Raw genomic sequence first — 22,126 nt, 5'->3', positions numbered from 1 at the left:
ATAACTAAGTTTTATTTAATTGTCAGCTTTCATGTCCTTAACCACTCCCTCAGGCAAAAATGGGAGAAATCATTTGAAAAATAGTACAACTTAAATAGCCCTTTCTATACCCCTAACTTCGGTCTTTATGACCGTCTATGTACCTGATGTGTAGCTTGGTCAGAGTGGCATGCATTTGCGGTGTACTTTGCAGCCTTCAATGTTTAAATGGTCTACTGTGTTACTGGGACAGGAGTCAGTCGAACTAAAGAGGAGGGAAGACTACAATATATTTTCATAGTTTCAAATGAATCAATTCCACATTCAATTAAAAAATACATTCAGTTTTGTTGGGATGTACGGATATATCTCTGGTTAGCGCAAATTATGTGTGTATTCTTTCATGTGATGTCCGGTTGTTTTGAATGTTTTTCTTGTCCTTAACTAAGTGTTTTTCTTACCACTTGAGTATTGATATGATTGCCTGCAGCTTTGTTATAGTGTTGTGCCTATTAGCACATGAAGGGGTGGTCGTTTTCATTTAGAGTTTATGTACCAAACATAATATACAGTTTTGTTCTTGTTGATGACTTACACATTCTTTGCAATTTGTTTGGTTAAACTACATTATTGTTGTAATTTCGTTATGGTTAATTTTTTGACTGCACCAAATTCATGCAATTAATTGGTTTGGGATAAGAAACTCAAAACTTGTCATCTTCCCAACCAGAACAATTTTGTGTAAATTCTGTTCAGTTCGTGAGTTACTGTAGCAATAAGCCCTGAGACGGCGGATCAATACCGCCCCAGGTAATGCCCCCGGGACCCATAGGTATCTGGGGCTTTACCGCAGGCGGTATTGGCCCGCCACAGAGGGGCTTATTGCCATTAGTACCCCGGCCCGTTAGACCGGGGTACTAATGGCATTTCTTCTATTCCGGACATTTTCCCTTTCCATTACGGCTATCGGGAGCGGATGCGCTGGGAACAGAAGTGTTCCCAGCGCGTTCGCTCCCGGGAAAAGAAGAAAAAAGAAGGTAAGTGGGGTTGAGAGGATGGGGAGGGGATAGCTTGCAGGGGAGGGGGTTTGAGGGGAAAAAAAGCATACCTGATTCCCCGGCGGGGGGCGAAGGCAGCCTCCAGCCATGGGGAGGCTCGGAGCAGGGATTGCCCCGTTTCGAGCCGACTCATTGGCTAAGGGAATGCCACGCCCCCCGGCGGGAACAAACACAGGCATGTATGTGTGGCCACGGGATTACACCGTGGTATGGCTTGGAAACGAGCCAATCACATTAAGTGTATCCAGTGGATGCACGTACGCCGGGTACTAATGGTTGAGTACCCAATGATTGTATGAATTCATCACATCCCCAGCATAGCTAAGCTAGGGTACATCTTTTTGTAAGCTGCTTCCTTGTGTGAAATATATTGAGCAGTTTATAGTTAACAGTGACACCTAGTGACAATTTTCTTAAAATAGGGTGTTTTTTTAAGAAAATGTCTTTGACGTTAAGTGTGCAGTAATTCATTTGACAAGTTCCAGTTGCCACTGTATACAGAAAATTCCCTGCATATTTTCAAATGCTGCATCTATTCTGTTCGTCTAATATTCAACCTGATTGAAAGTTTTCTCAATTGAACTGCATAAATAGTACTTAGAATGGATTGTGTCCACCCACGTATTCCTCATCTTTGATATATGTTATCCAACTTCAGCAGCTTTGGAAATATTATTACGGCCGAGGAGACTGTGCATCTATGACGTCAACTCGATTTCCCTCGAAGGCCTCCGTCTCGACGATGATGTCATTGAAGGCATATATAGCACGGACAGCGCCCGTTGGCTTCAATTCTGTTTTTCTGCTCAGAGGGAAAGTTAACTAAATCATGGCCACCTTGCAGAACTTTCTCCAAAGATGTACAGCAATCGCTATAGACACACATACAGGGTACCTAAAGAGAAAGAAGAAAGTAAGCTGCATGGCAATATTGGAATTGTGGAGGATGTTTCTTGAGGGCGAAGGGGATGCAGCAAGGCGTCAGTAGATGCTGAGTCAGCAGGAGGTGCAGGGGCCCGCAACCCCAACCTCCGCTCCCCCACCCACTCCTCCACCCGCTCCTCCAAGCGAGGTCTCAGACGACACAGAGGATGAGCAGGGATATACCCATTATGAGAGCTAAAGGCAGCAGAAGGGTATACAAACCTGATATATAAACCAGCACCATATACTAAAGAAGAGAGAGAAAGGTACAGGGCAGCAAACCAGCGAGAGGGGAGCGAGCATTGAAGCGCAGAAGGGCACAAAGGAGGGGCAATGTGGATAGCCATGAACGAGTGGGTAAGGGGACAGATCCTCCTGAAGCTGGAGGGAAAGGCAAATGGAGAGGCAGAGGGAGCAACAAAACAATAGAAGGCCTTAAGGAGAGTAGCAAAGCAAGTAATTGGGCAGAGATAATGGAGGAGACGTACAGAAAGGAGAAGGAAAAAGAAGAGAGTCTAGAGAGGGAGCGCAGAGAGAGAAAGAGAAAGAGTGGGAGCAGTGGGAAGAGAGAAGGGAGCAAAAAGAGATTGAGAGATAGAGGGAAGCAGAAGAGAAGGAAAAACATATGTTAATAGACGGGGAACAAAGGAAGTTGCAGGTAGAGAGAATAGCAAGAGAGCGTGCACGCAAGGCATAGGAGGAGGAGGGCGCAGTAAGGGACATAAAGACACAATGGACACTGAGCATGGGAAATGACAGAATAGGAGGGGGAAGACAAGCAGAGCCAGACAGCACGACCACACAGGGTAGGACGACCACTGCATTGGACAGAGCAGGCCTAGGATCCTGTGTGGGAGGGAGCAGACATGACTTTTGTGACATCGACTATACCATGAAGCCTAACGTAGACACCACTACTAGGAAACTGAGCTTTGTGGATGACTTTTGCAGTAATATGGGCTCTGGTTCGGACAATGAGGGAAGGAATAGTGGGGTTGAGGGAAGTGAGCGATTCAATCCTCAGTCCACAGGGAAAGATGCAGGCAAATGTGTGATATGGGAAAGGGGGACTGGTACAGGGGGAACTAAGGGTGGCATGGACGATCGAGCACCATGGTCAGTGGACAAGTTATGCAATATTGATGACCTACTGCCATATGTTGAGAGACTGAGAGATCTTCTAGGGCGGAGGAAGGGGGAGATGGCTATAGTATGTTCCAGTGAAAGGATCATGGGGGGATCTGACAACTGTGCTCGAATACCCATAGGAGAACCAATAGACGTGTATACCGACATTAGAAAGACTGACAAGCAGATCAGACTGACTAGAGGAGCGAGTGTGGAGGTAGGGTTCACACAAATGTCGCTACAGGAAAAGGGAGTGGGGTGACCTCAATACATTCCGTGGAAGCACATTGACAAGGAGAATGTGAGATGTAGGTTACCTTTTGTTAACCGTGGGTGTGGGGAAATGGATATATGAGATGGAGAGGATGACAGTGGGACAGAGTCTAGAAAAAGGGGATGTAAAGAGGCTATTAGTGGAAGAGGGCAGGGTTTCCTGGAGTGACCACACAGGACACAGCGTACAATGATCTGCCGATTGCAAATTGCAGAACTGCCGTGTGGAAAGCCTTCAAGACACAATACACCACACGTCAGACATTGGTGCTATTATGTCCTGCAAGATGGGGCCAGAACAAGAGCCTTTACACTATGTTCAGGAGATCCAAGAGCTTTGGTGCGTTGAAACGTGAGAACCGTAGGACAAAACAGTATCAGTATTTTACCACATATTATACCAGCGACTACCAGAACCGGTTCAGAAACAGCTGAAGAAGTTAGTAGTCATGGAGGCAAAACCTTGGCCAGAAATACAGCTTACAATAATACATAATTGTAGGCTATTGAAGGATAAAATTCTGAAGTAGGCTGAGGAAAGAAAGCTAGAGGAAGCAAAATTAGTACAGAAGAAACTATCAAAGTATGCTTTAGAAGGGGCGGTACTGACAAACGCAAGTACACAGGGGACACAACAGCAGCAGCACACACTGCCACCCTTGGGGGGAGGATTCATGGTACGAGGGAACATGCAGCAATGGTTTCGAGGAAGAGGGGGGCCTTCCAGAGGATGCAGGTATGGGCCACAGATACATCACAACCAACAGGATCCCCAGGAGGGTTTCAAGGATACGGGCCACAGGTGCAGCAAGGCCCAGGGGACTATCCAGGGGGTTTCCAAGGGCAAGAGAGGGAGCCACCACAGTGCTGGTCAAGCGGGCAAATGGGGCACATTTGGAGAGTGTGCAAAAATAGGGGAATGAAGCATAATTGGGAAGCACAGTACCAGCAAGCATATCAGGGGACCAAGAGGACTTCTATACACAGGACCACCCACAGCAACAGCAACAACCGATGCAGAACGCACACCCACAGGCACACCAGCCCATGACACAGATACCACAGATGCAAGCACCCATACCATAGTATTTGCAATCACCCCAGATTCAAGGCAACACGCAGCAGGTGTCACAGATATAGAACAGTGTGCAGCCACATGACAGTGTCACACATGCACTTCATGGCAAGGGTCCCCATTAGAAAACTGGGGGGTCACCATGGTGGGGAGAAATCCATTTTCTGGGAATGGGATGTCCTTATACCCGCAATAGGACAGCGCACAGACAGACTTGATGTGTTCCATCCTGTCGATCACACCCAACCCTGCAGAGGAACCATGCGTAGGGGTGGCGATAGGTGACAACATGTTTCCTTTCTTGTAGACACAGGGGCAACTAGGTCCTGCATTTGAGAGACAACATTTAGGTTGTCAGGAGATGTCATGAATACTCAAGGATTCTCTGGGGCTATGGAAGTGGTTCCTTTTACAGAAAATGGGCCTCATTACAGATCTGGCGGTAACCGTGTTGGTGCTACTGGCGGATTGCCGCTGGACCCGTAAATATTTACCGGCGCCTGACTTCCTGGTGCCACCGGGAGATTACAACCCCAGGTGCCAGAAAGTCAGGCGCTGGTCAATTGTAAGTCCCCATAGAGTCCCATAGGACTCTATGGCAGTGGTGACCGCGGAAGCACTGGCACCGTTGGTAACGGTGCCGGTGCTTCTGTGACCACTCTACCTACCATGGCCATTGTACCCGGCAGGGTCAGACCTGTCGGGCACAGCGGCTCTGGCAGGCAGACCTGTAATATGCCGGTCTGGAAAGAATGGTGCCGGTAAGCTTACCGGCACCCTTGTTTCCAGACCGGCAGGATCAGAATGAGGCCCAATATCTCCCTTTCTATAGAGTAACATGATGTATCTTTGCATTTACTGTACTCTCGACAGACACCTGTAAATATAATGGGGTGAGACATTGTGAGCAGACTAAACATGACAATTTCATTCACAGACAAAGGGATAGTGTGCTGTTCTCCAGGGATACATTTTCTCAACGTTAGGGAGATCTTTCAAGCCTATTGTGGATGGAACGTACAGAGGGGGTGCCAGTAGACGAGGAGCTGTACCAATAAGGGACTGAGAATGCAATTGCATGGTTCCCAGGGATTCAAGGGAAGATGTGGCGCGTTCCAAATTAGTATTTGTTCAGATAGAGATCAAGGCAGTGGTTGTGAGCAATCAGTGGATAGCATACATGGGATGGACGACACAGGACGACCATGGCGAGCAGTGATTGCTGTAGCTGATGGGTACAGGCTAACCACAATGACAGACAAAGAACTATTTAGAGACTAACGATCCGAGCTTGAGATGGTGTTTGAGATGAGTGTGACATATTGGTTGAAGATACACTACAGAGAGGTACCACAGAGGATGGCAATGGCGCTGGAAGTGCCACCAGCCTTCTGCAAGGAAGATTTGGCCAAGGTGCCCAGCATCCTATGGGCCACAAGACCCTCTGATGTGGGGCTTCTGGAAGGAGTGGGGGGAGTGGGGGGAGTGGGGGAAGTGAGGATAAAGTTTAAAGCAGGAGAAATCTTACCCAGAGTCAAAGAGTACCCACTATCCAAAGAGGCAGATATGGGCATTTATGAGACAATTGCAGCACTAGTGGAGAGAGGCATTCTAATATCATCAGAATTGCCATGCAACACTGCTGTGTACCCAGTTAAGAAAGCAAAAGGGAGGTCATGGTGTTTTATCCAGGACTTGCGCCCCCTTAATCACACTGTAGAAGCAGAGTATCCTCTGGTTGCGAATTCAGCGACAATTCTGTGCAGCATTCCAACATGAGCTGCCTGTTTCACGGTCATAGACCTGAAGAATGCATTGTTCTCTATACCACTACACCCAGACTCGCAGGACTTGACTTCCTTTATGTATAGAAACCAGAAGTGGAAACATACAATACTTATGAAAGGGTACTGTGAGTCACCCTCCATATTCAATAGGGCCCTCCAGATGGACCTAGGCAATGTACAGATGGAGAGCATAGTCATACAATATGTAGATGACATTCTGATCGGTAGCACAACAGAAGACCAGTGCATAAATGACTCAGTGCACATGCCAACAGTGTTAGCTGACAAAGGATACAAGGTGGGCAAGGCAAAACTATAGTATTGTCAGAAAGAAGTGCTATACATTGGACAAATGATCTCACAAAATTGCTGACAGGTGATGTCAGAAAGGGCAGATACAATACACAAGACAGCACAACCCAAGACCGTGAGAGAGATGCAGCACATTTTGGGACTATACAGTTACTGCAGAGCATGGGTTTTGATTACATAACTTACACCAGGCCTTTTCTGGGTGCTTTGAAGGAACCACAAAAGACAATAAAATAGACCACAGAAATTACTGAGGCATTTGATGAGCTGAAAGAAGCGATATGCACAGCTCCAGTGTTGGGGATCCCAGACTACAAAAAGGAATTCTTCCTATTCTCCCACAACGATGGGGTGGTAATGAAAGCAGTACTGACAAAGAAGACAAGTTTAGGGCACAATCCCATAGTCTACTACAGTGGGAAGCTTGACCCAGTAATGAGAGGACACTATCCATGCGAACAAGCTTTGGCTGCTGCTGCATTCACAGTGGACAAATTAGCAGGTACTACCATGGGGTGCAGCACCACTCTCTATGTGGAGCATGCCTCTATGCGATACTGGAGAAACCAAAGAGCACACTAACAACACAGAGAGCTTCAGGGTACGAGGTGTTACTATCAAACCCATCACTTAAGGTAGTGAGGTGCAGAGTGGTTAACACGGCTGTGTTTCTACGCACATGGCTGCACAGAAAACATAAAGGAATACAGTGACACCCGTAAGGTACAGGAGGACGCACTTGAGGGCGTAGACGGGCTTTGACGTGCTTTGACGTTTCTTCCACAATCGATCAGACAGATGGTGCCAGACTTACAGGAACTGCAGTGGTGAGGTTGAGAGAAGATGGAGCAAGTGATTTAGAGGTCAGTGCGTGATTGCCATCGCATTATTCAGCACAGGCAGCGGTATTAGTGGCCTTAATATTGGCATTGGAACACAGCAGAGGAAATGAGGCAACAGGATACACAGAGTCCATGTACGTGACGTCAGGGCTGTCACGATGGATGAGGAGGGGCTTCAGAAGGGCAGACGGGTCACCAGTGCAGCATGCACTTTTATTGGGCAGATTAATTGAACTTATACAGTATCCTATGTAGATAGCCATAGTGAAATGCCAAGCACACACACAAGAGGGAAGACCGTATCTCAAGGGGAAACAAAGCGGCAGACTCAGAAGCAAAGTGTGCCGCATATTTTGGAGAGCTCTTAGAAATGGTGGCCTTTTCACATGCCCGTGACTATGCAAGGTGATGGTACTAAAGGAAGATTACAATGTATTACCAAATACAGATAAAGGAGCTGCAGGGAGCTGCACCCAGGGATGAGAAAGACTTGTGGAATAGGAGGGGAAATACAGTTTCTCCAACAGATGCCCTATGGCAGCAGAAAAACACTGGGACGGTGGTCATGCCACTATCATTGATGCACACAGCACTGACACAGTTACACTATCCAACACACATATACTGGAGAAACATGGTTCTGTCTTAACTTGGCAGAACACGTGGTTGAATGTGTGAGTAACTGCTTGACATGTAAACAATTTACTGCAGGCATACACTGAGAGTTGTTAGAGGAGCCATGCCTCGCCCGGCTGGTCCATTTCAACATCTCCATGTCGACTATGTTGACATGATTCAAGTTACTGCTACATGATAGTGGTTGTGTGCCAATTCTTTAAGTGGATTGAGGTAGGCCCATGTTCCCATCCTGATGCCATCAGAACAGCAAAATTCTTTGTCTGGGAAGTATTCCCACGATGGGGCGCGTGTGAGCTCCTGCGGTCTGACAACGGCCCTCACTTCGCCAGTGAGTTGTGCAAGCACATTACACAACGTTGCTGGGCATTCAACAAAAATTCTCCTGTGCTTACCACCCACAAGCAAATGGGATGTGTGAACGCCTCAATGGCCTCTTGAAGGAAAGCATAGCCAAAACCAAAAGGAGCACAAATAAGAATTGGTTCCATTGTTTGCCATTGGCACTGTTTGCATTGCGCAATAAGCCCAGGTCTGACCACCTTTTAACCCCACATGAGGTGGTGACAGGACGGTGCAAGCAACTCCCAGTGGCTCCTCCCACTTGGGCATTAAAAGATGCTGAGAGTAGTGCAGCTGAATTAGGCCAGGAAATGTCTGATTACATTACTTTCTTGATTGCTAGTGCCTCTTTTATCTCTTGATGGATACAACACCAGGGAGGCCCTGAAGACAGCAGAGTAAGCAACAGTGCCAACGAACCGAAGGACTCATTGACAGAATTGACAGAATGACTTGTTTGACAAGGGGACACTGTCCTTTTAAGAAATGTCATTAGGAGGTGGGAGGCACCAAGATTTACCAGACTGTATATTGTCGAGTGAGTGGCAGACAGAGCAGTAACTAGAAGGAAAAATAGTGTGGAACCACCTCTCGAACATCAAGCCCTACAAAGCTGAGGCCTCACCTGGCAATGAGATCGACAGGGCCAATGCCCCCAGCAAGAGGACCAGCAAGACAATTCTAAAATGACACTGCCGTTTGGAGGACACCCAATGGCTACTCACGCAAGGGCAGCAGAGTTAGGGCAAGGACTTCCTGAACATCAAGAGTGAGTATACACTGTCTGTTTGTTATTTTATTCTCATTCCTCGTGAAAGCCAACTGTGATAATTGATGACTGTTTATGTTGCCCTCTAACTTCCAACCTGATAGCTTTTCAAGCCAATTCATAGATAATGTTAGAAGACCCATCCAGTTTCAAGCACATTCACCTAGAGTATATTATCTTGCTTTCGTGGCATATTTGGCCCAAACTTGCCCACAACTTGTAGAGGGAAACCCTTCTGGTCTTACCATACTGAGAGACCCTGGAATTAGAGTTCTGTGGGGACAGTTGTTTATTTTTGCAATAAACGGTCATATGGTTCATAAAAAAATTCAGAAGATACTAATACAATAACGCTCAATTTTGCTCATTTCAGGCGGTCAACTGATATCTTCAAGCTGCACAAGGTTCCAGCAGCACAGGTAAAGATGGGTGAAATAATACAAAATGTACTTATTTTTGTTGTGTCTCTTATTTCCAAGTGGAGTATTTGTATTCATATTCTGGCGAATATCGCTTGTTTCTAGTGAGACCAGTGTATCCTCTACTAACATCACCCCAACCCCAGCAGGTGGAACGACCATGTCAGGTGGACAAGAGAGCACTGAAAGTATGGTAAGGAGAGGTAAACGCAGTGCTGACACGAGGGGGGTGGATCTCTATCTCACTCATACTGCTCGAGTGTCATGAAACCACGCTATTGCCCCCGCTGGACATCCTGATCTGTACGGCAACGTACCAGAATGACCTCACGTACCCCCCAACATGGCAGACGCCGCTCTCAGATCTGCGGTCTAGTTCCTGGGTATACTACTCAGCTAGATTAGCTCCCCGCCCCTGCGGTACAGCACATGTCAACGCTCATAGTTCGGGTTACTGTTCCTAGTGCACTCCTACCTTGGAATCTCTTTCCTAGCGATTCCGTCCTGTGCTTCCTTCCTGTGCTGTTCGACCGCGGCCTCGCCTTGCAGCCTTCCGTGGTCCCTCCTTCCTGGACTTCCTGATTACAGGTTATCCTCAGACCGCTGCACCTCTTCATTCCTGGGCTTCCTACTACCGCAGTGCCTCTGGATCACTGCTATCCCTCCCTGGGCGCATCCATCCACAAACTTATGTGCTTACTCTGACCGTCCCCTCTCCTTCCTGGGAATACTGTCTACATTGTGGACATCTGAATCACCACTGACGAAGTGGCATCGGAAGAAGCCTGTCCTTACCTCCACGAGACCCGCACTTCCAAGAAACACGGGAAGACTGAGTCAACAAAGATGAAACACTCCAAGTCTTCACAGGTGAGCCCACAAGCAGGTTGTGATAGTTGTAACTGTAAAAATTGTGACAGTTTTGACACACCCCCTACTTGACAAGAGGCCAGAGATGGATCCCACTGTACAGGATCTTTTGCGAGGAATGCAAGAACTCTCTACAGAGGTACAAAACCTTAAAGCGGAAAACACAGCACTCAAACAATTGGTTCTCTCCCGGGATTCTGCATACCAGGACAGCGCCTCAACTGGTGGTGTAGTGGATAAATATGATGGTTCCCCTAAGATGCTCCGTTCCTTTCTGGATTCATGTCTGGTTCACTTCACCTTCAAGCCATATTACTTTTCCACCCCCAGAGCCAAGGTGGGATTTGTTATAGCCCATCTTACTGGCAATGCCCTAGCCTGGGCTACACCACTGGTTTCCTCAGGAGATGCCTTACTGGACAATTATGATGGGTTCATTAAACCCTTTAAAGAGATGTTTGATCGCCCAGACCAGGTTTATACTGCTCAAGAAAGATTGCTGGAATTCCAACAAGGTTCGCAGGATCCGTCATGGCCTGAACAAAGAAGTGAAGGACGAGCTGGCCAGGATAGCACGTCCCGGATCATTCCAGGCTCTTATGAATTTATCTTTTCAAATTGATTTCCGAATACAAGAGAGAAAGGCGGAAAAGTTCTCCCCCCAAGATATCCCCATTCACTCCTACTTCTAGAGAAAACCCTCCTGCTGAGCCAGAACCTATGCAACTGGGGGCTATGAGAGGCCCAAGAAAGAAATCACAGATTTGATAGTGGTCTGTGTATGTATTGTGCTTCGGACAAACACTTAGTCAGGAACTGACCCATAGCACCTCCAAAACGTTCGGGAAACGCCAGCTCCCAATCCTGAATGGAGCCCAGCTTCGGGAGACCAAAGACCGCTCTACCCCTCAAATCCTAGATCCATCATCGAGATGTAACCTGGTGGTCCATCAGGTTACTTTGGCCCCTTCTATCGGAGCAACACATTGGGCCTCATTACGACCCTGGCGGTACGGGGTAAACGGCACCGTAAAAGGTGCCGGCGCCGTTTACCCCGTTTACCCCATACCGCCTTATTACGAGGTCCCCTCGCGGGACCCAGGAAGCAACGCGTGGTCAAAACCAGGCGTGCTTACCGGGTCCCACGAGGGGAAGAGGGAGCAAACAACGGGCCAACTCGTAATGGCCCGTTGTTTTCTCCCTCTCCCATTCCCATTCAGCCCTATAGGGGCTGAAATGGGAATGGGGAAGGACTGGGTCCGGGTCCTTGGAGGGAGGAATTACCGGGCCTTCCGAACTCGGAATGGCCCGGTAATTCCTCATTCTGTGGACCCGGACGCGATTTCGGCAGCAGCCATGCCGCCAATAGCGGCATGGCTACCGCCGAGGTCGTAATGAGGGCCATTCAGTTTTATCCTTGGTAGACTGTGGAGCTATGGGTATGTTTATGGATGACGAGTGGGCATCAAAGCACAACTTTCCAAGAGAATCCAAGGATTTCGTACAGACAGTCAAAGGAATCGATGGCTCCCCTTGTCTTCTGGACCCATCACCCAACAAACCATAGACATTGTACTTTCCATCCACACCCATCAAGAAACTATACGTTTTGACATCATAAATACCGCTCACTATCGGGTGGTCCTGGGCATGCCATGGTTAAGAAAACACAATCCGTACATTAATTGGACCGCCGGTTCTTTGTTTCGGGGCTCAGAGTTTTGTTTATCACATTGCATTACACAAGACACAAGACCGATTATATCCATGGAAAGCAAAGAAGCTAATCATTCTCTTACCGTTTCCAATGCCAATCAAGTACCAGACATCTATCAGCAGTTTCCAGATGTCTTCTCCTCAGCTATCGTACAATCTCTGCCTCCACATAGACCTGAAGACTGCACCATTGATACCGAGGAGAACGCAATAATTCCCTTCGGCAGGATGTTTATCCTGTCAGAACCTGAAAAAAGGGCCCTACGAGACTACTTTGGATACCAACCTTGCTAACGGTACCATCTGCCCATCCAAGTCCCCCGCAGGGGCTTCTCTGTTTTTTGTACCCAAGAAAGACACCAAGGAACTATGACTCTGTTTGGACAATAGGGGTCGGAAGATGCCTGTCCTTACCTCCACGAGACCCGCACTTCCAGGAAACGCAGGCAGACTGAGTCAACAAAGAAGAAACACTCCAAGTCTTCACAGATGAGCCCACAAGCAGGTCGTGATAGTCGTAACAGTGAAAGTTGTGACATTGAGTGTCTAATTACATGTGGTATAAGCACATGACCAAAGTAGGTAAGGAAATAACCAGGGAGAGCTGTTATGTCTGCTCATTAATCCTCTAAGCCAGTGGTCTTCAAACTTTTTTGGCCTGGGCCCCCCCTGAGCAAAATTTGGGCAGGCCAGGCCCCCCCGAAAGTGACAGATGGACAGTATGTAAAAATGGCTATGAACGATTGCGCGCTGTCACCGCACCCTACTCCCAGTACAGACCCTGGACTCTCCCCACCGTGCTCCCACCACTATCCCAGTGCTTGCGCCCATCCTGCTCCCACCACAGTCCCATAAAACAAGCATACACGTATTTAAGTACCTTCTGCAGGGACCTGCGCGTCGTTGCTAAAATGACCCGGTCCAGGTTGCTCTGCCCGTGTGTGCAAGGAGGCGCAGGAGCAGCCCCTCGCAGTGCCGCAACCAGCATTTCCAATGAGCTATGCAAGGCTGGCGAAGCAAAACGCCCCAGCGTTGCATGGCTCAGTGATCATGTGCGGCTGGGGAACTGAACTGTCCAAGATAAACAGTGTTTCCCTTTGACAGTTCAGCCAGCCCAGGAGCACTCCCTCAGCCGGACAAATCAGCTGAGGGAGGGTTCAGTGTTTCACTGGGCTGGCTCCTCTGCCCCTCCATAATGGATGAGGGGGCCAGTGGGTGGATGCCCCCTCACCCATTATGGAGGAGCCGCCAGGCTTGGGCTGGCCTATTGGGCAATAGGGCGATGACCGTACCAAAAATGCAAAATGCTAGTGTGGGCCAGTCAAAATGAGCCACTTTTTTGGCCAATGTCGGCCAGTTTGAGGAGTTCCTTCACTATGCAGCTAGTAGTTTTGACCATTGTTGCTGCATAAATATTCTTTAAATATCACAATTTGTTTACATTTTAACAAAAAACACTGTACTATTCAAACAGTCTGTGACTAAAGGACTGAATATCCATTAGCAACTGCTGGACACTTTTTCATTGGTGCCTAAGGCCATTTTATGGTCCATTCTGACCATGTGAGCTGCCCCTGCCCATTTCCTCCAATGTAAAAAAATACATTTTTACATTTCATGCTGGGCTCTAGCGCCCCCCGCCCCGGGATGCAGCGCGCCCCACAGTTTGAAGACCTCTGCTGTAAGCCATGGGTGCCTCCAGAACATTTATAGCAACTGAAATACTGTCCGCAAGAGCCCAATGCCTGATGTACCTGTCTATGGTAAGATAGTTACATAAAGACTCTTGACATGATAAACAAATATTGGCAGCTAGACGAAGCTATACAGTATATAACTGACTGGCCTCAGAAAGGCGACACGAAAACAGTAACGTTGAAAGAAAGGTTCTGCCCAAAGATGGTGGTGAAGGAAATATGTGGAGAACCAGAATGTTGGGAAAGACCACAGATGCTTGTGTATGGCCAAGTGTATAAAGAAGAAGGATGGAAAGATGGAGTAGTAGGAAGCAGAGCGCAGACACTAGTACAAGCACCAGTGGATACAGTATAAGTAGAAAATAAGTAGAAAATGGCAAATTCCTGAAGAAATGGAGTGCGAGTGCAAAGCTTGGGTAGAAAATGAAGCAGGACCAATGCCTATAATACCCCTGATGAAACCAGAGTTGTGTTTCCAGAATAAAGGAGAAGTGAAAGTTGGAGATAACACAGCATGAACACACTGAAAAGCACCCAGCAATGAAGATAGGCACTGTAGTACTGATGGACCACTACTCGACATGTGAATCCAAGGCTTATGAAAAACTGCCACCTAATTGGGGAGGAGTTTCGCCGTTGTTACATATCAATATTCAATCACTGGTAGTGCCCCAAAAGGACATAAAGTTGAATGACTTCCCAAAAGTGGACACTAACTCAAGAAAGAAGAGGTCTGTGACAACAGAAGCAAAAGAAACAGAGAAAAAGTGAGTAGAGTGAAAAGAAGCAACAATTTCTCAGAAGCATCAGTGACAGCTCTAGACAATGTGCCACCAGAACATAGGTTATACAGCAGACCTGAAATGTTTTTCGTGTCCCTAGTTCCAGGAGTACAGACATATATGAACGTGGAATGGCCGCAGATTACCAGGTGGGAGCTGATGCAGACAATAAACTCTACAGTGAATGGATTCAATGCAATAAAAGAAGAGCTCCGAGCAGTAAGGTTGATGGCGCTCCACAATGGATATGTTTTGGACCTTATCACAACAGTGGAAGGAGGAGTTTGTGCAAAAATTGGGAGTTCCTGTTGCATGTTCATCCCTGTCAATGATGGAGAGACTGGCACTCGGACAGAAGCAGTGACCCAAAAGATGCATGCCAAAATGGAGGAAGAGGGCAAAGAGATTGGAAAAGATCAAAGTTGGAAGGGTTCCAAGTTGGCTACCGCAGCTTGAGGATGTGTTTGTGCCTCTACCCTCCTCCTGAAGCTAACGGGAGTGATATTGCGTGAGAATACTTTGGAGATACTCCTGAAATTAGCAGCGAGACTGAAGCTAAACACTGGGCTTCTATTGGAAGGACTGAAGAAGAGCTGTTCTTTGCAGCCGAGTCGAGTGGAAAGGTGAAAGAAGCCTTGCTGATTACAGCACGACCCATGCATACTGGGCATGGCAGGGAGTACATTCGGCCTTAGATTCCACGTTTCCCCTGGCCGGTGTGACCGCTGGGGGATATTGGAGCTCCACACCCATCCCACCCGCATGAACGGCACGGCGAAGACAGCTGTACTAGGCCGGTGGCTCGGAACGCGCTTGATAGTGTGTCCGAAAAGCAGCAGAGCAGAGAATGCACAAGCGGTGCAGAATATATTAATAGGAGAAGTCAGAACCCCTTCCTCAACCTCAGAATGCTGTTGTGGCTAGCTGCATTTGTAGAGCACTGGCAGTGTTAGGAGAAATGTTGGCAGGATGGCGAGTAAGCTCTGCGAATAGCTCTGTTGCTGTTAGGCTGGATTGAAGCACACGTGGAGCCCAAGCACGAAGTGAAGTGACACTTTGCTGCACTGACAAGTTATATTGGCAGGAGGTGCAGGAGTGGATGCTTTTGGTTTTTTGGTTTGAATGGATGTAAACTGAGGGTGAACTTGATCTCCACGCAGAATTGATTTTACAAGGTGATGATTACAAGACGGGAATAGTTAATGAACCCAGAGAGCATTCTGCTTCGTGCCCTCCCTCTTTTCTTTGCTGTAAACTGCAGCAGCATTTCTCCACGGGTCGGATCTTCAAGGCAGGTCGGATGAGATGAAATAGGCGAGGACATTGAGCTCATCTGACGGAAGCAAATGGCGGTAAAACACTGGCTAAGTGCTTTGCAGAGGGTAATATTCAATGGAAGAAGGTAAGACAAGGCTATGAACACTTAAAACTCATATGTAAAGGTTGGCTACCGGATGGAACACAGAGCAAACTTAATTCGACATACTCCCCCCGGTCACATAGGGGTGCACTGCTTGGAAGCCCTGGAGGGAGGGCCTGCACAGGTGGCATTATATAACAGAGCTAGAGGCTGCTGGCAGCGTGCACTGCTGGGTGTCTCTGGTCAGTGACCCAGTGCAGGTGGCAATATATAACTGTCCTAGAAGCAGCTGGCAACGCTCCTAGGGAGCTGCATTGGAGTGGGTGGTATCAGCTATAGTGACTGTGGACAGTAGTCTCAACGAAGGGGTTCAGAGGAATGATTGAGGCTATGTGGATACGTTTTTAGGGAAAGCTAACACTTTGGACCACAAGAAGAGGTCAGTGAGATACACTCTTACACCCCTTTGGCTTAGATGAATGGTCAAGTCATCTGCGTCACGACAGAGCCTATATAATCACTTGCAGTGCTCACTGGACATTCTGTACACATAGACGCTTTATTTATAAAGTCCTATGCCAAGGGGAAACAACAAGACTACTCAATCACTCCGTTCTAACAATTTGTAAACCAAACAGAATCCTTTGGAAAGACTCTGGGGAACAAAGGTTTCAGACACATCTTCAACAGCCGCAGAGAAGCAATCAGCCCTCTCCCAAAATACTGACTCTCAGGAAGCGGCAATGGTAACTGCTAAGGAGGACTTCTCTGCCAGCTTTCAAGCTTTTCATGACACATTTTCAGCTTCTTTTCAGGCACAATTTACATCATTTACATCAGATAAAAAACAATCACTCTCTGATTTCAGCAAGGACATAGCCAATTTGGGAGAGCGAGTCGAGGCTAATGAACAGGCAATTCAAGCTCTGTCACAAGACAGCAAACAGACACATTGGAGGACCTAGCAAGAACTACGTGAAATCTTGAACTTCAATATGAACATCTGGAGAATAGGTCCCATCATTCAAAGATTAGGGGGAAAAATCTGCCGGAAACGGTTTTGGACTCGCAGCTAAGAGAGGTGGTGACCAAGATCTTCTCGGACTTGCTCCCAGGTTGGGAGAATCCTCCAATTTCTATTGATTGAATACATCGGACTGGTCCAAGAAAAAGTGACCTGGGCACCCGCCCACAGGACGTGTTGGCTGCTTGTACTTCCTATCAACAAAAGGAACAGGTACTAAGAACGGGCTGCTGAGCAAAGTACGGTTACTTACAATGGGATGGAAATCCAGCTTTATCAAGATCTTTCCCAGATCACACTCCAGAAAGGGTGGGAGATGCAACCAGTTGTCAGAGTGTTAAGAGACTGAGGGATCAAATATAGATGGACTTTTCCTTTCAGAATTTTGTTTTCAATCGATGGCACGCAACACAGGATCACGTCCCGAGAAGCTGGTTTGGCTTGGCTGCAAGTTGAAGACGATGAGGGGGAAGGTGAGTCAGCCTCCAGTAGTGATCGCTTATTTCAGAGGTCTAAAACATGGGATTGGTCAGTGGAGTTGTGTGGTGGGAAAAAGCAAACGCAACAGAAAAAGGAGGAATGGAAAGCCCACTTGAGGTCCGACCCCTAAAATGACCGGGTAACATATAAGCATTAGTGTTTGCGGGAATTAAGGGGTGATTTGAGGCAGTCTTGAATCGCATCTGCAATGGAGGAGGAGGCGCTAGGGAACTTTGTTGGAATCTATCTGTTAAGGTAACAGTTGGGGGTTTTAGGATACCCCACACATTGTCCTATGGGTTTAGTGGGTTCATGACTGGGACTGGGTGCCCCAGACTTTGTTAGGAACTGTGGTTCACACCAGGAAACTATAGTTGGGATTAGTTGTGTACAAGTTGGGGTTAGGGTGGGTGTAACGGGTGGGGACAAGCTGGAAGGGAAGAGGAAAAGGGGAAGGCCCATTTGGTACTTTTGGTTCACATATGTAAAATGGCGTAGGCTTCAGGATGTTGAGATACTAATAACTTAGTAATACAATGGTACTGTTTAAATTCCTAACATTGCACCTTAGAGATTAGAACCCGCATGCGAAGTGCAGAAAGTTGGAAGCGCTTTTGGGGCGTCACCAACTGGATTTGGTGGCGCTCCAAGAGACGCACATAAGTTTAGCCAATAATCATAAACTGACTTCGCCGGTACCCGCTAGTGCTACAGGCAAATGCTAAGACTAAAGTGGCGGGGGTTCTTGTGGCGTTGAAAGCTGGCTCTTTCTGTACGGTGTTGAAGACTCATATGCAGGTATATTTTTGTTATACTGAAGGTTGGCCCCAAAATAATTACAATGGTGTCAGTATACGCTTCTAATACTTGCCAAGAGGCCTTTATAAAACCAGTTATAACCCAATTTGAAAAGTTTAGTGAGGGAGATATAATAATGCTGGGAGATTTTAATATTGCTTTGGACCCCGCTCGAGACCGTAGCAGAGCTACTTCCTCAATACATTCAACACCCTGTAAGGCTTTAAAACAGAGATTTGCTAATTTGACTCTGGTGGATGTATGGCCGACCTTGATGGGGGTTGAGAAAGGATATACATTTTATTCGAATACACATCGCTCATATTCCCGTATTGATTATGCTTGGGTTTCTAAACCAATTTTGGGTAGAGTTACCTCTATGATCTGCCATCCTATTGCAATCTCCGACCACCCCCCATTGACTATACAGATTGATTTAGAAGGGATGATCCAAAGGGTGTGGACGTGGCGATTCCCATTCGTGCTGGTACAGGGCACAGTGGTAAAGGGGAGAGTGGAGGCTAAAAAAGAAGAGTTATTTGACCAGAATTTAACTCCCAATATCTCTGTTAATATGGTTTGGGATGCTTTTAAGGCCCCAGTTCGTGGGGCTCTAATAGTGGAAACAGCAAATAAATGCTGGTAGAGATTGGTGTTGGAAATGTCTTTTTAAACAGAATTTCAACAAATAATGAGGAAAATGGAAACACATACAGGCCCGGGAATATTAAAAGCATATAGAGTTGCGAAAGCTAAACTTAACCTGTTCTTAACCAAAAAGTCAGAGAAATCTCTGCTGTATATGCACCAATCCTATTATGTTAAGGCCAATAAGGCAGATACACTGTTGGCGAGACAACTGCACCAGAAGATCGCTTCACAAACTGTCCAAATGATAGAGCTCCTGGGGGGGGGCGGCAGCACTGTGACTGAAACTCCTCACATAACCTAATTCCACACGTTCTATTCACAGTTATATCAAACTGAGTACCCAGATGAACAATCCCAGCTAGCTTACCTGAAGACAGTTGATCTCCCTTGGATCTCAAAGATAGATCAAGAGATTTTGGAAAGAGAAATCACTGTTGATGAGGTGCTTAACGTCATTAAATCACTTCCCCTGAATAAATCTCCAGGACCAGACGGTTTTTCAGCCTCCTTTTTATAAGACTTTTGGTAAGATATTAGCTCCAAGGTTAGTACACCTCTAGAATTCATTTCTCAGCACTGGTAGTATCTCCCCTTCAATTGAGGAAGCCAAGATTATACTGATTCTAAAACCAGGTAAAGACCCACGTAGGTGTGGGTCGTATTGACCTATTGCGTTAATTAATTTGATGCTAAGATTTAGTCAAACATTTTTGCAAATAGATTGGAGAGTCTACTTCTGGCTATTATGCAGCCAGACCAGACACACGACAACACACCGCGGCTATGCCATGTCTTGGAGAAAGTGGCGAATAAACGCATCCCTGCAATCCTTTTATCATTAGACGCAGAAGAGGCTTTGACCGGGTCGAGTGGTCATTCCTCTTCCAGGTCATGGCCGTGATGGGGTTCGGCCCACAGTTTACGGCAAGGGTCAAAGTAAACTACAACTTTCTGGTAGCACAGCTATTAATTAATGGAGAACTTTCACCCCCAACCTCTCTTCAGTGGGGAACAAAACAGGGATGCCCCATGTCGCCATTGTTATATGCCATTGGATTGGGGCCCTTCTTAGCGAAAATTTGTCAAACGATCGATATTCATGCGATACATATTGGGGGATAGAACATAAAATAATGGCTTATGCTGATAACATGTTGCTAGTGATTTCGGAGCCTGCTAGATCGCTCTCAGGAATAAAAAGGGAATTGGAACACTAGGGCTCAGTTGCAGGTTTGAAGGTTAATTTGGCCAAATCAGAAATATTAAACCTAGCTCTGCCCCCTACTACTGTCTCCTCTCTACATACACAAACTAAATTTGGCTGGGCTCAGGGTCAAATTAAGCTTTTGGGAATTACAATAACCCAAATTGGAAGGCCTATATGAAGCCAACTTTCCCCTTTTGATGAAGGTAATAACAGATCAACTTGGACGTTGGGGTCCGCTTTCAGTTTCTTGGCTTGGTCGGATGACTGTAATACAAATATTGATTCTCCCAAAAATGTTATACTATTTCCAGGCACTTCCAACCCGAATTCCTTTGCCATTTTTTAAAACGATGCGTAAGAGAATTTCTGATTACATTTGGAATAATAAACCCCCTAGAGTGGCATATGAGGTTTTGGTAGCACCCACAGAGAAAGGAGGGTTGGATCTCCTCGATCTCTATAAGTTTTACCAAGCGGCACAGCTCTGGGTAATTAAAGACTTGTGGGGATTTGATGAACAGAAATGTTGGATACAGATCGAAAGGGCGCTGGGGGTCCAATCTTAAGTCCACTCCCCAATATTCACAGGAGTAAAATTACACACTTAGTAGAGGAGATATGTGATGGGGCGGTGAGACGGAATCGGCTTTTAACTTTCCCTTCACCGTTTACGCAGATTTTCTTTAATCCTACCTTCCCTCCGGGGTGTGATCCTTGGGCTTTTCTTCATTGGGAACAGGCAGGATATAGGAACATTTGAGATTTGTTTGATGGTAAGGAAGTTAAAACCTTTACAAAGTGCAAGTTGGATTTTTGTTTAGACTATAGGGAACATTTCCAATACTATAAGGTACGCCATTGGATATTGGCTCCAGCTTTTAGACAGGTGGCTATCAGAGAGCTTACTTCTTTTGAGAAATTTGTCACTACAAATCCGGGTAATAAGGCCCTAATATCAAATATTTACAAAATTTTGAATGGGTCGTTTTCTACTACCTTATGGCATTATAAAACTAGATGGCAGTACACCTTGGGATCGCCGGTTGTAGACGATGAATGGGAAAGATTGTGGGAGGATATTCCTAAATACACCTGCTCGATAAAATTGAGAGAGTTTTGGTATCAACTGCTCACTCAGTGGCATGACACACCTGCTTGATTGCATAAGATTAAATCATCTTTGTCAGACCAATGTTGGTGTCAGTGCGGCGATTGGAGACTGGCAGCATGTGTGGTGGCACTGTCTGGTTTTGGCGGGCTGCTGGGCAGGGATCGATAATTGTATTCAACAACTGTTCGGGGTTTCAAAGCCTTGTACACTAAAATCTGATCTATTGCTGATTTATGACCCCATGATGCGGCGTAATTCAAGGCAAAAATGTATGACTTTTGTGGTGTTACAGTTGGCTGCGTTACTGGTAATTGCACAGAAGTGGAAGTCAAAGGACCCTCTGGAGATAGTTGAATGGTTCTACCGTATTTGTATGTTTTGTTGCATTATTTTTTTATTTATTTGCATTTTTAAAGCTTGCAACTGCCCTCGGGCATTGTGGCGCAGTTACAAGAAGCTTACTTGACATAAGTATGGTATGAGTACAACAACAGGGAACATTGCTCGTGTTCCAAAGGTTACATGGGAACAGTGACATAGGAAACAATATGTGGGCATAGTAGAAAATTAGTTACAAAATCATTAAAGACTTATTTACAGACATTATTCGTGTTCATGTATTAGGTTAGGTTCATATTTACTTGAATAAGATAGTTTTCAGTGCCTTTCTGATGGCTAAGAGGGATGTTTCGGATCTGTTTAGGTGGCAGTGAGTTCCAAGATTTTGGTGCTAGAAATTTGAAACTCGAGCCGTCAGCTTTGGTTCTGTTAAAGTTCAGGACTGAGTGTTGGTGTGTGTACAGGTCCCTTTTAGGTCTCAGTGTCTGGACTTGTTGTATCCGTTCAGTTAGATAGCTGGGCGCAGATTGGGATATGCATCTATGGG

Source organism: Ambystoma mexicanum, chromosome 7p (assembly GCF_040938575.1).
Source record: "Ambystoma mexicanum isolate Mex_15411 chromosome 7p, UKY_AmexF1_1, whole genome shotgun sequence".
NCBI lineage: Eukaryota > Metazoa > Chordata > Amphibia > Caudata > Ambystomatidae > Ambystoma > Ambystoma mexicanum.
Note: the sequence above shows the minus strand (reverse complement) of the source record.